We start from the raw sequence: 18,881 nt of genomic DNA, 5'->3' as shown, positions 1-18,881 counted from the left end.
TTTGACAGACTTATTCTTCCACAAAGGACCAAAACTTTTTCTAGATGTTTCCCAAATTGTGTCTAAGATTTTGAATGCATAAACAGAAGTCCAAAGTCTCCCTTGTTAAATATTTTTCTGACTGTTTTGTTTGTTAAAAGTGTCCTCTTGAAATAACTCGATTTCTTAGTTCAGTAATTATGCTTCCACATAAAATTATGTATTAGCCAAGGATATGAATCCTCTCACTTGTAATTATCTGGTCTCATTAGAAAACTGGCTGTGCATTAGGAAATCAGTGATTAAACTTTCATTCAGCATAGTTTCTTCATCAGTTGTTGTAGCAGGTGTCAGGATTATTCTCTACTGATACTTTGCTTGGACTGTTAATCAGTTTCTATGAAAAAAATGAGATCATTTATTGTGTCTATGTTAGATTCTCTATTTTTTTGTGAATTTTCATGGCATTAAATGTAATAATAAATAACATACTTTGGATCCCTAAAAGTGAAAAGTTCCAATTCTTTTTTCTGACACAGCAGAGCTCTTATTAAGTGTTCAGGCACAAAGCAATATTTTTAATGTGAAATTTCCAATGAGAGGAGAGTAATGTAAGCAATTATCTCAGATGGAAACAACAACTTTAATAAGCCTCTGATGAGTTTATTTCATATTAGCATGTGCTAATAAAACTATTAATTTTCTCAGAATTATAGTAATTATATTCTTTCTGATGTAAAGACATACATGCATTTACCATACATACATGGTAAAAGGGAGAGGGACTTATGTGAACTCAACATAATGATTTTTATATACTACAAGTCAATAGTCAAACTAAAAAATTACTATTTGTGTGTTAATGTATATGTCTAAAATTCTGTTTTTTACCTACTGTACAAATTTATCATTAATTTCAAAATGTAATTCATAATCATACACTTTAAAATTTTCAATCATTTATTTCTCATGAATTGTTTTCCCATTTCATAAACCCCTCTAATGTTCTGCCTTGTCTCTCTTTAAACTTTATGGAAATAATTCCTAATTTAAAAATTAAAAACATAGGCAAATTTGTTATGAGATCTTTGTCAGAATTTTATTTCCGAATTTGAAAGGGAAGAGAGCTAAGCTGGTCAGTTAAGATATTCTGTCTTGAGCCGGCGCCGTGGCTCAATAGGCTAATCCTCCACCTTGCGGCGCCGGCACACCGGGTTCTAGTCCCGGTTGGGGCGCCGGATTCTGTCCCGGTTGCCCCTCTTCCAGGCCAGCTCTCTGCTATGGCCAGGGAGTGCAGTGGAGGATGGCCCAGGTGCTTGGGCCCTGCACCCCATGGGAGACCAGGAAAAGCACCTGGCTCCTGGCTCCTGCCAGGATCAGCGCGGTGCGCCGGCTGCAGCGGCGGCCATTGGAGGGTGAACCAGCGGCAAAGGAAGACCTTTCTCTCTCTGTCTCTCTCTCTCAATGTCCACTCTGCCTGTCAAAAAAAAAAAAAAAAAAAAAAAAAAAAAAAAAAAAAGATATTCTGTCTTGGTAAGGATACTTTCAAACTAAAAAGATTAATTAGATAATCCTTATTATCTGCTTACAATAAAAATATCATGCTAATGAACATAGACACCTAAAGGAATACTGAGTTCAGAAGGGACCTATGAGTAAAGTTTGTTAGAAATTGCTTGGATATCTTATTAGTATTGTCTTTTTTTGTATTTCTCTGTTCAAGAAGGTTTTATTTTTGACTAGGTTTGGGTCAATTTTTCTTTATAAGTTGCTGCAGATAGAAGATACTTATCTTCAAAAATGTTGTCAGATGAAACTTTATACTTACATCGCATGTGCTTTTAAAATCAGCTTTATTGAACCATGATTGACATACACTAAATGTAGCTATTTAAAGGTGCAGTTTTTGGATATATATTATATACCCAAAACTATTTGATTCAAGATAATGAATATGTTTATTGCCCCCAAAAGTGGTGTTGTGTGCCTTTTAAATTTCTCTTTCCTGCATCTTCTCCCTAATCTTAAGCAACTATTAAACAGATTTTTGTAATCAGAATTAATTTGAATTTTTATTTTCTAGGTTTTTATATAAATGAATTTAAAGAGAGTATATTTTGTGGGGCATTTCAGGAGAGTCTGGCTTGTTTTCTTCAGCATAATTATTTTGTGTGATTCATGAATGTTCTGTATGACAATACTTTATTCCTTTTTATTGTCCAGTATAACTCTTACACTGGATATAACATTTGTTAATTCTTTCATATGCTAATGAATATTTGACCAATTTCCAAATTTTTGCAAACACTAAAAATGCTATGAACAGCTGCGTACAAATCTTTGAATAAACGTATGGTCCATTTCTTGTGAATGAACACCTAGAAATTGAACAGTGAATCATGTACTTGGTATATGTTTAATTTTTAGGAAACATCAAACTGCTTTCAAAACAGTTGCATGGTTTTATATTATCACCAGCATTGTGTAAGACCTCAATTTCTTACATACCTTTGTCAACAGAGGAACGGAATGGTCAGCCTACTTAATTTTAGCAAATCTAATAATAGTGTAGTGGTCATTAGGAAAAGGCAAATAAAAACCACCATAAGCTTCACTGCAAGACTATCAAAACAGAGAGCCCTGCACCCTGACTTGGAAATTCTAGCATCCAGAAGTATATTCAGTAAATTCCACTATTTATAAGTTATGTAATCTGAAGCATTTTTACAGTAGCCCACATGGACTAAGTCTACGATCCATGAATTAATTTTTCTATTGTAATATAGTGTATGGTAAAGATAAAAATTAGTTACCATCTTTTAATTTTTTTAAAGATTTTATTTATTTACTTAAGAGGCAGAGTTACAGAGGGAGAGACAGAAAGAAAGGTCTTTCAACCGCTACTTTACATCCCAAATGGCCACAATGGATGGAGCTGCGTTGATCCAAAGCCAGGAGCCAGGAGCTTCTTCCAGGTATCCTGTATAGGTGCAGAGGCCCAAACACCTGGACAATCTTCTACTTCTTTCCCAGGCACAAGCAAGGAGCTGGATCAGAAGAAGAGCCTCTGGAACACAAACCAGTGCCCATAGGGGATGCTGGCACACACAGGGAAGCTTAGCCCACTATGCCACAATACAGGTTCCTCTGGGTTCTGTTTTGTTTCCTTGGTCTATTTATTTTTGTGACAGCAAAAGCAGATTTGATAATTTGATACATTTAATATTAAATATATATTTGAATAAGATATTAATCACTATTCAAACTTTGTCCTTAATTTTGAAGTTTTTGAGAGGGTTACTCTAGGTTAAATTTTGTGTGTGTGTGTGTGTGTGTGATTTCTACAAAAATAATTCTGATAGAGTATTGAGTGTATTAAATGTACACATCATTTTGTGGGAAATTGACAACATTAATGAGCTTGTTAACCCCCTGGAAACAATGCATCTCTACATTTATTTTGATCTTAATTTCTTTCTTCATTGTTTATAAATTTTAATATACAAGTCTTAAACTCCTTTTGTGAAAGATTTTAGTTTTAATTGTTTCCATCAACTCTTAAATTTTATTTATTTATTTATTTATTTGAGAGAGAGAGAGAGAGAGAGAGAGAGAGAGAACTCTAGTCCTCTGTTTGATTCCCTGAAAGGCCTGAAAAAGCTAGGGTTGGACTGGGCCAAAAAAGGAGCCAGTAATGCAATTCCAGTCTGCAACACGAATGGCAGAACTCAATTATTTGGGCCATCACCACTGCTTCCCGGGATCCTCATTGGCAGGAAGCTAGGGTCAGGAGTGAGAGCTGAATTTTGAAGTCAAGGACTCTGATATGCAACATGGGTGCCCCAACTAGTGTGTTAAACACTAAACTAAATGTTTCTCCTGCTTTGATGCAAGCTTTATCTCCAAATAGTTCATTTATTTTTACAGTATTACTAAAAATATTATATTTTAATTTTTATAAATAAATAACATTTTTCCAGAAACAATGATTGCTCAGCGACCTACCTATACTCCATACTCTATAATGTAGTCACAGAATTGGGCATAGAATTCCCACAAGTCATAGTGCACAGGGCTCTCACAATCACAGGGAACAAGGTATCCACTTTCAACCATGCAAGGCTGCTACATCCATGGAGAATGCCAGGGTTTTCCCAGAGCCAGCTGCCTGTCAGTGTTCTGCCTTGGCAGTTTGAGTACAGATGTCAATGATATAAAGGGGAAGGGAGCACCTCACAGGCTTAAGTGGGTGCCCTTCCCCCTGCCAACCCACATGAATCAGAGTCAGTGGGGACTGCGGATTTATCCCTCAGATAAAATCCCTAGTCACACTCATGCTAGCCAAGGCAGCCTGTACTTGCCTTGTTAAGATGGCACTTCCTCCCTGCTATTCCCTCGGAGCCTTTGTTGGGGGATAGGAAGCAGGCAATGTGCTCTTGCTTTTTGTGGTTAGGTGGGCCACTTTGACCACCACTAACACTCCAGGTTGATCTCAAAGTCCCTGTGGTCTGCAGGGTTTTCCTTGGGCAATATCACCAGTGATATGCCAGTCTCCTCTCATTTCTTTTTAAGAAGATGGCATCTCCTCCTGATGTGGATTCTGGTGGTTATAGGAGCCTAGATTTATTCTTGAGGTGAAAAAAAGTACAAATTGATAGGACAGACAACTTATAGAGCATTTATTATCCCACAATGAGCATGTCCTATTTAATCAAGTCAATATAAATATAAAATTTAATTCTCCATTTTTAGTACTTTGACCCTAGCAAGCTACTTATCCTTTCTGACCCTGAAGTCTTCAGAGTCATGAAATGGGTATTATACATGTCTCAGGTTTGTGGTGAAGATGTAGGAACAACACAAATATAAAGAATCCAAGTATGACATACTCATTCACAGTGGACACTTCCAAATACTTGTTATCTTTCCCATTAGAATGCTATGTAACTCCTGAAACCTGTTATCACCAACCTACTAAGAGGGATTGTAAGTCCCAAGTATACTAACTGCATCTCATCAGGAAGTTGTGTTGCTGTCAAAATCATGTGGTCACATGGCATTGGTTTCTCCTTAATGAAATATAAGCCACTTGCCCTCCTTTATTTCCTATTTCTCATATTAAGCGTGGTCTTCCTGAAAGCAACCAGAGCTTGATTCCTCCTTTTTTTCTAAAATTATGATGATAAATAGGTAGATAGATAAATAGATCAATCTGAGCAGTCCACCATTGTATATTTTTATCTTTAGGCAGTCTCCGTAGGGATTAAATGAAACCATATTAAACAAAAATCTGTGATGAAGATTGTGTATATATGGCATGTTAAAATAAGTCCTTAAGTATATATAGAGGAAGTACTGATCCCTTCAACTATTTGAAAGCACTTTTTCAGTTTATGAAATTTATGGAAAAATCCTTTTCCAAAATAGGTCAACATTCTGGAAATTAAAAGAGAAATGTTATAAATTAAAACTTATAGAAAAATATGAACGAACTTGATCAGCCCTTGCCCTGACTGTTGATAAACAACTTAATATGTTATCCCTCTTAGTATTTTTTTTTGTTTGTTCTACTTAATACTTTTGGTTGAATACTGTAATCAATACACAATTCTTCTTAAGTGCTGAAACTTAACTAAAAAGTGATCGCTGTTAAATGTAAGAGTGGGAATAAGAGAGGGAAGAGATGTGCAATTCGGGACATGCTCAAGCTGACTTACCTCAAACAGTAGAGTTAGAAACATACCAGGGGATTCCAATTCAATCCCATCAAGGTGGCATGTACCAATGCCATCTCACTAGTCCCAGTGATTAATTTCTGTTCACAATTGATCATAATGATAGGACTAAGAACCAAAGGGATCACAGAAACAAGAATAGTGTCTGCAAATACTAGCTGATAGAATCAAAAAGGGAGAGAACGATCCAACATGGGAAGTGAGATACACAGCAGACCCATAGAATGGCAGATGTCCCAAACAGCACTCTGGCCTCAGAATCAGCCCTTAAGGCATGTGGATCCGGCTGAAATACCCATGAGAGTATTTCAGGCATGGAAAGCCAAGACACTCTGGGGAAAAAAAATAAATAAATAAATAAATAAAACTAAATGAAAGGTCTCTGGGAGTGAGATCCCAGTGGAAAGAACAGGTCATCAAAGAAGGAGGTACCTTTCTCTGAAGGGAGGAGAGAACTTCCACTTTGACCATGGCCTTGTCTAAATATGATCAGAGTCGGTGAACTCAGGGGGCTTTCCATAGCCTTGGCAGCTCATGACAAGAGCCTAGGGTGATTACTGATGCCACAAACAAGAGTGTCAATTTGTTAAGTCAACAACAGGAGTCACTGTGCACTTACTCCTCATGTAGGATCTCTGTCCTTAGTGTGCTGTACATTGAGATTTAATGCTATAACTAGTACTCAAACAATATTTTTCACCTTATTGTTCTTTGTGGGAGCAAACTGTTGAAATCTTTACTTAATGTATGCTAAACTGATCTTCTGTATATAAAGAGAATTGAAAATGAATCTTGATGTGAATGGAAGGGGAGAGGGAGTGTGAAAGGGGAGGGCTACCGGTGGGAGGGATGTTATGGGGGGGAAGCCATTGTAATCCATATTCTGTACTTTGGAAATTTATATTCATTAAATAAAAGTTAAAAAAAAAGAAAAATGGGAATGGATTTCAAAAACAGGCCTTATTCAAAAGTGGTTCTTAAACATTAGTGGATCTAAATGTAGCCTAGGGAACTTTCTTTTTAAGAATCCTCAATATCAGACGAGATTGGGCGCGTTCAGGGTGCTATGGCCAGAGGGACAAATATCATATGTTCTCCCTGATCGGTGACAACTAACTGAGCACCAAAGAGGAATCCTGTTGAAGTGAAATGGGCACTATGAGAAACAGTGACTTGATCAGTTCTTGTCCTGACTGTTGATGTACAATGTAATTATTTATCCATTTTAGTATTTTTTTGGTTCTAGTACTATTGGTCGAACTCTGTAATTAACACACAATTAATCTTAGGTGTTTAAATTTTAACTGAAAAGTGATCCCTGTTAAATGTAAGAGTGGGAATAAGACAGGGAGGAGATGTACAATTTGGGACATGCTCAATTGGACTTGCCCCAATTGATGGAGTTAGAAACGTGCCAGTGTATTCCAGTGCAATCCCATCAAGGTGGCATGTACCAATGCCATCTCACTAGTCCAAGTGATCAATTTAAGTTCACAATTGATCACACTGATAGGTCTAAGAGTCAAAGGGATCACACAAAGAAGACTAGTGTCTGCTAATACTAACTGATAGAATTAAAAAGGAGAGAACGATCCATCATGGGAAGCGGGATACACAGCAGACTCATAGAATGGCAGATGTCCTAAATAGCACTCTGGCTTCAGAATCAGCCCTTAAGGCATTCAGATATGGCTGAAGAGCCCATGAGAGTATTTTAGGCATGGAAAGCCAAGACACTCTGGGGGAAAAAAAAAAAAACCTAAATGAAAGTTCTCTGCGAGTGAGATCCAGTGGAAAGAACGGGGCCATCAAAGGAGGTACCTTTCTCTGAAGGGAGGAGGGAACTTCCACTTTGACTAAGACCTTGTCTGAATAAGATTGAAGTCAGCGAACGCAAAAGGCTTCCATAGCCTTGGCAACTCATGACTAGAGCCTAGGGAGATTACTGACACCATAAACAAGAGTGTCAAATTGTTAAGTCAACAACAGGAGTCACTATGTACTTACTTCTCATGTGGGATCTGTCCTTAATGTGTTGTCCAATGTGAAGTAATGCTATAACTAGTACTCAAACAGTATTTTACACTTTGTGTTTCTGTGTGGGTGCAAACTGATGAAATCTTTACTTAATATATACTAAATCGATCTTCTGCATATAAAGATATTTGAAAATGAATCTTGATGTGAATGGAAGGGGAGAGGGAGCAGGAGATGGGAGGGGTGCGAGTGGGAGGGAAGTAATGGGGGGTGAAGCCACTGTAATCCATAAACTGTACTTTGGAAATTTATATTTACTAAATAAAAGTTAAAAAAAAAAAGAATCCTCAATATCATTTCTGAAATGCTGATTAATTAAATCTGAGGCATGGCCCATGAACTTACATTACTAACCCCACTGATAATTTGGGTGAGCCAGACCAGATAGTGCTGGTTTTTCCCACTGAAAAGAATTATTAGAGGGAAGTTTTTACCTGCCGTGTATTTTGCCTAAAGGCAGGAGGATTGCATCAATATGTATGTAGCAGTGGATGATGACCTCTCAGTAGTTATAAAGGAGGAACTCAAACTGGTTGACAAGGCCCAAGACTAGTCCAGAAATGTGTTGTTTCTGGCAAAGATGGTTCAAATATTGTTTGTAATGTCCTTAGGCTAAGCTTACTCTCTCCAGCTCACCAGTAACTGGCTCTCTGATTCCATTTCAAAATAAATCAAGCTGTACTTAGATTTAAGTAATGCTCCTGGCCCTGAAGTATTTCAGTTTGTAAACACTGAGAGTTTAAAAGAACTTTGTCTAAATCATAGAAAACTTTGAGTATGTTAAGTATTGGATGCTACCTTTATTTGTTAAGTTCTGAATATGCCAAGCCAGCCTAAACCAAACAGAGTCAAATTACAAACTTTTTTTCATAGTCAAGCTTAACATGTTTTGAAGTAGTAAATGCAGACTCAATCCCTACTGTTATTCCAGAATATATTGGTTGAGTGCCCTGTGCATACTACCAGAACATGAGTAGTATACCTGAGTAGGAACTGAGTCTTTGTACTTGTCCTCAGAACCAGTATATAACATAGAATCTAATAGATGCCCAAATAGTACTTAAATGAAAGAGATGAAAAGGAAGAAAAAGATGGGAGGATGTACAGAAGGAAAAAAAGGAACATGGAGAAAAGAAGGAAAGAGGGAAAGTGGAAAGAAGAAAAGACCAAGAAAAGGAAGAGAAAATTTCAGTTGTGGAAAATTTTTTTTTTTTGTACATTAGTATTTACATTTATTTCTCAGAAGCATTTTACACACTCATTATTGAACAAAATTGGAATGCAAACAAATATACAAATACCATAATAAACTTTATCAAATAAAATAACTGGCACTAGTGTTATAAGCATATTATTGGACCTGGTGAGGAGAAGTGATGAAAGCCTGCAGCCCATGACATTTTTCTTTTTATCAAAAGAAAATGCTCCATAAAAATATGGAACGCTTCACGAATTTGCGTGTCATCCTTGCGCAGGGGCCATGCTAATCTTCTCTGTATCGTTCCAATTTTAGTATATGTGCTGCCGAAGCGAGCACAGTTGTGGAAAATTTTGGAGTATGATTGATGCCTCACCAAAGAAAATGAAAACAAGAATATGGTGTATTTTAGTTGGAAGTTTCTATATATTAATCAAATTTAGTATCAGGAATCTCTATGCAAAAAGGAAACATGGAGAATTATTTGAGTATTAATTTAACCCTGGGTTCTCAAGTATTGATAGAATTGCCCTTGATCTTGTTGTTTGTCACCTAAGGAGCTTTCTCCTGGGTTCAGAAATGAAAATAATATCAAATGAATATTTTGGAAGATTTTTTGAACTTTGATTACTAATAATGTAGTTAATATAAAATTAACATCAATGAGATACCACTGTATTATTTATATTTTAATCACATACTTTTTCACAATCTATCAATATAATTGTCTCATTGTGTCTATAGTATTTTTCATTGGATAAAAGATAAAGGAAACAAAAATAAGAGGTAGGGGAGAGGGAAATAGAGAGACACAGAGAGAGAGAGGCAGAGAGATCATGGCTTACTTTCAGAAAATTAAGCTCATTAAAAAGTATGTACTGGGAAATTCTATTATTTTGGTTATTGAGCTTTCTGTCTTCTTTCTGAAACAAAAATCTACTCAAAGACTCAAAGCACAGTTCTTTAAAATCAAGGGAATTGGAAATCCATAAAATTGTTTAGATCCCATGCTGTGTATTAGACAGACTCGAGTGCCATGAGTTTAGGTAGTCATTCACATCCTATTATGGTCTGAATGACCTTTGATATATCACCTCACTTCTCCAACATTGAGCTTTTGATTGACTGTATCACTCAGCTTCATTCTGTTATAATCTAAAATAATTGATAGTACATTGCTATCAACTAACTACATTGGAATATCAGCTCCAGTTTTCAAAATCTGTATGTCCTTGGGCAAGTAACTTAGCCTTATGATCATTATTTTCATCACTGTAAAGTGACATTGTTACAGTACCTCTTTCACACAGTTTTTGAAAAAATGTGAGAAACTTCATATCAGATAGTCACTTGCCCTTAGAAGTATTAATGATTGTTGATGACTTCTGCCTTCTGAGAATTAATCTGTAAACTTTACCTCTGATTAAGTGGAGAAAAAAAGGAAAAGAATTTAAAAGCAATAATTTTGTGACTGAAACAATGATGGAACATGTTATTTTCCAAGAATCATTGATAAAAAGGGACAGATCTGGAATTTCTAAGACAGAAAGCCTCATAACTGTGATCATTATCAATCTATTTATTCTGGCATTCTTAATGATTATATTTTAGATGATTTTAAAATTGGGGACACAGATATAAATTTACAAAATGCACAACATTCACTTCTGAGATGCACTGAACTCAGAATACTAAGCATTCTTTTAGCTCTCTTGGCTATACAGAGGTGTGCACCATGCCTCCATGGGGAAGATGAAACACATCCTTGAGATAACATTTAAATAACAACATTTCAACACATAGAAATCAATAGCATATAAAATGAGTGCCTAAGTGCTGAGGAGATCCATTGGAAAGCTTTCTTCAAAGCAATAAGATAGACTAAAAGGGTGGTAGTGGTGTGCATAAGGAAAGGCAGACTGAAAAATTCAATCACAGACCACTTAAGGTGAGACCAAGAAACAAAAGAAAAGCATTCTGTGCATACGAGAGCACTTCCAAAAGTTCATGGAAAATGAAATTAAAGAAGTTCATTTGGTGCCAGTAAAAACTGAAATCCAGGCACCTTTATCTAATATACACATTTCCCATGGACTTCTTGAAGACTCCCCCCTCCCATATGCTTAATTTTTTTTAATTTTATTTTGGTATTATTTAAATTCATGTATAACAGGTTTTTTTTTTTTTTTAATTTATTTATTTGGGGCCAGCGCCATGGCTCAATAGGCTAATCCTCCACCTAGCGGCGCTGGCACACCGGGTTCTAGTCCTGGTCTGGGCGCCGGATTCATTCCCAGTTGCCCCTCTTCCAGGCCAGCTCTCTGCTGTGGCCAGGGAGTGCAGTGGAGGATGGCCCAAGTCCTTGGGCCCTGCACCCCATGGGAGACCAGGAGAAGCACCTGGCTCCTGGCTTCAGATCAGCGCGGTGTGCCTGCCGCAGTGTGCCAGCCATTGGAGAGTGAACCAACGGCAAAAGGAAGACCTTTCTCTGTCTCTCTCTCTCTCTCTCTCTCTCACTGTCGCTCCCCCTCTTCACGGAGGAACGACACTAGACCCTTCGCTGTTCTTTTGTCTGCTCGGCCCTCCCCGGGTTTGCTGCTGGTTCTTCCCGGGTTGGCTACCGACCCTTCCACCTCCGTGGAAGGGCGGTTCCCCCTGCCACTTTCCCCACTTCCGCGGGGGAGCGGCACACCGCCGGCCGGCTCTCTCGGGGGCTGCACAGGTGTTCCTTCAGATAGATGTTCCTGGTGCATGTTGTCTCTCTCCTCCTTTATAGTCCTCTTCCACCAATCCCAACTCTGCTACCCACACGCTGAGTACGCTGCTCTCCTCCAATCAGGAGCAGGTCCTAGAGTTTATTGGTTGAACTGGAGGCAGCTGCGTAGAAGTTGTTACTCCCTTCTCAGCGCCATATTGTGGGAGAGCAGATGCATAGAATAAGTCTTAATTCCAGTAACAGTCTAGTCTGAGTTGCTCCCCACATCTCACTATCCACTCCGCCTGTCCAAAAAGAAAAATATTTCTTTGGAAGACAAAGTTAGAGAAGGGGGAGGGGGGGGAGATATCCTTCATCTACCATTACATTCCCCAAATGGCCTCAACAGCTAGAGTTGAAGTCAAGTGCCTAGCTGTCCATCTGGGTCTTCTGCATGAGTGACAGAGGCCCAGGCACTTGGACCATGCTCTGCTGCTTTCCTGGATGTATTAACAGGGAGCTGGAACAAAAGTGGGGCTTCAGTGACTCAATCTGGCACCCCAACATTTTACCTGCACTTCTGTGTTCTAGGGTCCTATCTGGAACTTTTTGAACATTGCCAAAAATTCATTTCGAAAGTATTTAAATCAACATTATTGAGGTATACTTTACATATAATAAAATTGCATTCATTTAATTCATTTCATAAATAATGTTTCCCCCAAATAAGATTTTTTTAAAAATAGCTTATTTTCAGACTACTCATCCAAGTAATAAGCAGAGGCAAAGAAAACATCATAAGATGAAAAAAATAGAAAAAAATATTAAACCACCTAGAAAACATCTTTATTTTAGAAAATATCATTTACTTACCAGGAGTACTTTAATAATCATTGTCCTTACCTTTTGTTTTTATTATTTTCTTGTTAAATAATATATTTGGATAGGGATTAGTGGAGAATTATTTTAAGCATATTTTCATTTCATAATCAAAATCAGTATCAAGATATGGTTTCAAATTTTCTTATGTAATTGGTATTTGTGACCACCCCCATGGTCTTCTTTTTTACAAAATAAATATATTTAATTATATATATACACATATATATATATGTATGTGTGTGTGATATGTTTATATATATGTATCCTTTTTCAGAAAAAAATGGTATAATAATGTAAAAAAAAAGTAAAAAAAAGTTGCCTGGTTCTTCCTTCTTACACATAAATTAACTTGGTTATAATGTAGTCCACTCAGGAGTGTATTTTATTTCTATGCATAGCAGTTGGGAGATAATGACTCTGTGTTGAATACCAGAAATGTTAATGTAACATCAAAACCTAACAGATTAGGTTTTCTGAACCGTTTTAAAACAGTGAAATCAGTTTATGGAAGACTTAAGAGTGATGCAAAATCATCACATCCAGTAAAAACTCCACATGCATCATCCATGTGAGTTGATAACAACATTGTAGATTTCCTTTGGTTTAAATGGTTGTACTCACTGACAAACTTCATAGAATTCCCTGATCTGATCACATAGCTGATTAGTTATAAAACAAGTCTAATAATTTTGATTGAATCCAATATTGCTACTCTTCTTAGTTTTGAGTAAATGTTGAGAAATCAGAATAGAATACAAAATAATCTTTCCATGGGGAGAATATGTGTCTTTTCATTTCATATCTGTAGCACCTAATCCCATGCCTAGCACAACAAAGGTTCCAAGTTAAACTTATGAAATGAAAAAACATGTTAATAAATAAAGTGGTGATCAATGATCAGTGGAAAACTATAACTACTGAAAAAGAAAATGCATAAAACTGACCCCTTCTGAGAATAGATCAATAGCACCATTTCTGTAATGAAATAAAGACATTTTATAAAACAAGTAGCTCCGCTGACTTATTTTCACTTTTTCAAAAAGAAAAAAAAATGAGCAGAAGCAAAGTATGAGAAGTGGCACTAGGTCACAGATGATCACTTTCAAAGCAATCAGCTTTAAAAAATTTCTCCCTTCAAAGCTACTTTTTTTATCTTAGGCATTATGTTATAAACATTTCTCTGTCATCTGGTACACCTGTGTATGGCTTTGTCCCACATCCATCATGAGCCTCAAGAGAACAGAAAAACATTACCACTCATGAAAAGTTTTGTTTTATAAAATGGTTGATTTGATGACTTTTAGGCAAAACTCAAAGAAAATAAGACGTAGAAAGGTTATTGGCATGAGTGAAACCAATTCATATCTAGAGTTGCGTAAGTTTTTAGGCTAATACCAGAGCTTGGATCAACAGATTTGAAAATTTTAGCCAAGTGTAGGAAGCAGCTATTTGGCCTAGAAATTAAGACACCTGATTCTCATGTAAGAGTGCCTGGTTCAATTCTTGGCTCTGGTTCCTGACTTTAGCTTGCCACCAATTCAGACCTTAGGAAACATCAGTGATGGCTCAATTAATTGAGTTCCTGCCACCCACATGAGAGTTCTGGATTGTGTTTGCAACTCTTGGCTTTGCTCCTGGCTGTCTCAGATATTTGGAGATTGAACCAGTGGATGGTATCTCTCTTCTGTCTTCTATGTTTCTCTCTCTCTCTCTTTCTCTCTCTCTCTCTCTGTTTCTCTCTCTCTCTCCCTCTTCCTCTCCCATCCCTCTCCCTCTCCCTCTCCCTCTCCCTGTCTTACCCCTTACCCTCCCTCCCCCTAATAAACTTTAAAAATAACAAAACAGAAAACTGAAGCTGTGTATGTGTGCAAGTGTGAATCTTACAGTACTTATTTGTATCATTGATAGCATCAACATAACATTCCTGTTTTAAATTGAATCATGGATATCTAATACCCAGACACATATCTTTCTTTAGGAGTTATTTTGAAATGTTGCATTTTAGTACATTTATGTGTTTGTCTTCAACTCCTGATTATCTGTCCATTCTTGCTGAAATGGCACAGTAGGATATTTCATTGCTATGCCTTTTTTATTTTATTTTTTTGAATTTTTTTCATTGCTATGCCTTTTTAATGGAGATTCCATGACTTCTGGGAATACATGAGTCTCTAATCACAGGTGCATGTTGAGTTATTTTGTGACTTGTTAAAAACTGTTTTGCACCTGTGTCTATGAAGCTACAAAACATTCTCTCACATGAGTGTCCCTACAGACTTAGGATAAACTCTCAGCCCTAAAACAGTGATAAACTTGTTTTGTGTATGCTTTTCTGTATATGGTTGTTGTGGTAAAAAAATCTAGTAGCTATTAGAACCTACCCTGGTTATAACTCTAAGAAATTCTGTTCATTAATACCTTGTTAAACTTCTAAGGAACAGAGTTAGTCGTTTGAGTGGGAGGAGTGCAGTAAGAGTTGTTGATTTTGCAGTTTTCCTCTGTGAATATAAGTCAAACATGCAGTTTATTTTTATCAGTTAATTAATTAAATTATTTTTAAGGAATGTAAATTTCATAAGTACAACTTTAGGAATATATTTATTCTTCCACCATACCTGCCCTTCCACCCACATCCACACTGCTCCTTCTCCTCCCTCTCCCCTTCCCTGTCCCATTCTACATTAAGATTCATTTTCAATTAAGTTTGCACACAGAAGACCAACTCTATACTAAGTAAAGATTTTAATTTGCACATACACGAACACACACACAAAAAAAACTGTCTGAGAACTCGTTTTACAGTTAACTCTCAATATAATTCATTGAGGACAGAGGTCCTGCATAGGGAGTTAGTGCACAATGACTCCTGTTGTTAATTTAACAACTAACACTCTTATGTATGACATCAGTGACCACCCAAGGCTCTTGACATGAGCTGCCTAGGCTATGGAAACTTTTGAAACCACAAACTCTGTCAGTATTTAGACAAGGCCATAAGCAAAGTAGAAGTTCTCTGCCCCCTTTAGGGAAAAGTACATCCTTCTTCAATGGCTACTTCTTTCTGCTGGAGTCTTACTCACAGAGATCCTTCCTATAGAACATTTTTTTTTTTTTTGCCACAGTGTCTTGACTTTCCATGCATGAAATGCTCACGGACTTTTCAGCCAGATCAGGAAGCCTTAAGATCTGATTCTGAGTCAGAGAGTTATTTAAAGTGATTGTCAACCTATGAGTCTGCTATGGACTGCTTCCCATGTTGGAACATTCTCTCCTTTTTAATATTATCTATTATTATTACCAGATACTTTATCTTTTTTATATGATCATTTAACACTTAATCCTATCTGTATGTTCACTTTAACACTTAAGATGCCATTTTTACCACCCAGTTTAATGGGATTTGGAGTCCCATGACAATTTTTTTTAAATTGTACTCTTAGAAGTAAGTCCATAGGAATGTATGCAGAACTACACAGCTTTACAGTTAAAAACTTCCTCCTCCCTCTGTTATTCCTGCTCTTATTTTTTTACTGAGATCCATCCTCAATTGACTTTATGTATATATGCTTAACTCTGTTAAGTAGAGTTCAACAAATAGGGTGAAGAAAAATAAAACAAAACAAAACAAAAATGAAACTGTTCCTCAACAGTCAAGACAAGGGCAGCTCAAGTCATCCCCTCTCCAAGTGTCATTTTTTCTTCTACTGATTCGGTTTTAGGTGCACTATTCTCACAGATCAGGGATAACATATAGTATTTGTCCCTTTGGGACTGGCTTATTTCACTAAGTATGATGTTTTCAAAATTCATCCATTTTGTTGCAAATGACTGGATTTCATTTTTTACTGCTTTGTAGTATTCTGTAGTGTAAATATCCCATAATTGCTTTATCCAGTCTTCAGTTGATAGGCACTTAGGTTGATTCCAGGTCTTATCTATTATGAATTGAACTGCAATAATCATGATGGTGTAGATAACTCTTTTATTTACTAATTTCATTTCCCTTGGGTAAATTCCCAGGAGTGGGATGGCTGGGTCATATGGGAGGACTATATTCAGATTTTTGAGGTATCTCCTTACTGTCTTCCATAGTGTCTTTACCAGTTTACATTCCCACCAACAGTTGATTAGGGTACCTTTTTCCCCACATCCTTGCCAGAATTTGTCGCTTGTTGATTTCTGCATGAAAGCCATTCTAAGTAGGGTGAGGTAAGCCTCATTGTAGTTTTGATTTGTGTTTCTCTTATAGATAGTGAACCTGAACATTTTTTCATGTGTCTGTCGGTCATTTGTATTTCCGTTTTTGAAAAATGTCTGTTTAAGTCCTTTGCCAATTTTTTAACTGAGCTGTTTGTTTTATTGTTGTTTAGTTTCTTGATCTATTGTGTATTCTGGTTATTAATCCTTTATCAGTTGCATAGTCTGAAAATAATTTCATCCATTGTGTTGGTTGCCTTTTCATTTTGCTCAGTGTTTTCTTTTGCCCTACGGACACTTCTCAACTTGATATAACCTCACTTGTTAATTTGACTTTAATTGCCTGTGCCTCTGCGATCTTTTACAAGAACTCTTTGCCCGTGACAGTGTCTTGCAGGGTTTCCCCAATATTCTCTAATAATTTGACAGCATAGGGTTATAGATTTAGATATTTAATCCATGTTGAGTGGATTTTGGTGTAAGATGTAAGGTACTGGTCTTGCTTCATACTTTTGCATGTGGAAATCCAGTTTTTCCAGCACCATCTGTTGAAGAGACTGTCGTTACTCCAGGGATTGGTTTTAGCTCATTGGTCAAATATAAGTTAGTTGTAGATGCTTGGACTGATTTCTGGCATTTCTATTCTGTTCAATTGGTCCATCTATCTGTTTTTATACTAATACCAGACTGTTCTAATTACCACTGCTTTGTAGTGTCTTGAAATCTGGTATCGTGACACCTCTGGCTTTGTTTTTGTTTTAAAAGATTGCTTTATCTATTCAAGGTCTCGTGTGTTTCCATATGAATTTCAGCATCATTTTTTTCTAGATCTAAGAAAAATATGTTTGGTGTCTAGATTGGTATTATATTGAATCTGTAAATTGCTTTCAGAAGAATGGACATGTGGGTAATATGGACTCTTCCAATCCATGAACATGGAAGGTTTTTCCAATTTATTGTATCTTCTTCTATTTCTTTCTTGAATGTTTTGTAATTCTCATCGTAGAGATCTTTGACATCTTGGTTAAATTTATTCCAAGGTATTTGATTTTTTTTGTAGCTATTGTGAATGGGGTTGATCTTAGAAGTTTATTCTCAGCCTTGACATTGCTTTCTGGTTTTATGTATTGATTTTATATCCTGCTACTTTTCCAAACTCCTGGGTTTTCTTTCTTGGGAAGATCTTTACTACTGATTCAATTTTCATCTTGTTTATGGGTCTTTTTAGGTTTTCTGTGTCTTCATGGATAAATTTAGGTAGGTTGTATGTGTCCAGGAATCTATCAATTTCTTCTAGTTATCCCACTCTGATGGAAAACAGCTCTTTGTAGTAATTTCTGATGATTATTTTTATTTCTGTGGTGTCTGTTGTTACATTTCATTTTTCATCTGTAATTTTACTGATTTTGGTATTCTCTCTCCTTTTTTGGTTAGTTAGGCCAATGGTGTGTCAATTTTGTTGAGTTTTCCAAAAAATCAGCTCTTTGTTTTGCTAATCTTTTATAATTTTTAGATACAATTTTGTTGATTTTTTTTCTCTAATTTTAGTTATTCATTTTCTCCTACTAGTTTGGGTTTGGTTTGCTGTTGTTTTTCTAAATCCTTGAGATGCATTGATAGCTCATTTATTTGGTACCTTTCCAATTTCTGATGTAGGCAGCAATTGCTGTAAATTTTCCTCTTAACACTGCTTTTGCTATATCCCACAAGTTTTGATATGTTGTGTTGTCATCTTCATTTGTTTCTAGAAATGTTCTTGATTTCTCTTTTGATTTTTGATTTTTTCTATAACCCACTGTTCATTCAAGAGCATGTTGTTCAGTCTCCATGTGTTTGCATATGTTCTAGAGATTCCTAAGTTGCTGATTTCCTGTTTCATTGCATTGTGGTCTGAGAAGATGCATTTCTATTTTTTTATTTTGCTGAGATTTGCTTTATGGCCTAGTATGTAGTCAATCCTAGAGAAAGTTCCATACACTGGTGAAAAAAATGTGTATTCTGCAACTGTAGGATGAAAAGTTCTATAGATAACCATTAGGTCCATTTGGTCTGTAGTGTTAATTAACTCTGCTATTTCTTTGCTGATTTTCTGTTTAGTTGATCTGTCCATTGCTGAAAGTGGGGTATTGAAGTCCCCCATTACTATTGTATTGGAGTC

The 18,881-nt window shown here is 36.5% G+C and overlaps 1 protein-coding gene and 1 non-coding gene across 7 annotated transcripts in view; one reads left to right on the top strand and one right to left on the bottom strand.

Moving 5' to 3' along the window:
• LINGO2 (leucine rich repeat and Ig domain containing 2) overlaps positions 1 to 18,881 on the top strand; it is a 1,387,358-nt gene that overhangs the window by 995,307 nt on the left and 373,170 nt on the right. The gene's annotated exons all lie outside the window — the stretch shown is intronic.
• On the bottom strand, positions 9,182 to 9,288 carry LOC127484950 (U6 spliceosomal RNA). Its single transcript, XR_007912150.1, has one exon. It is a non-coding gene; the product is annotated as a U6 spliceosomal RNA (small nuclear RNA).

The sequence above is a fragment of the Oryctolagus cuniculus genome, chromosome 1, assembly GCF_051225735.1.
Source record: "Oryctolagus cuniculus isolate XC-2025 breed Fujian yellow rabbit chromosome 1, ASM5122573v1, whole genome shotgun sequence".
NCBI lineage: Eukaryota > Metazoa > Chordata > Mammalia > Lagomorpha > Leporidae > Oryctolagus > Oryctolagus cuniculus.
The sequence above is the reverse complement of the archived record's forward strand: the minus strand, read 5'-3'. Positions and strand labels throughout refer to the sequence as shown.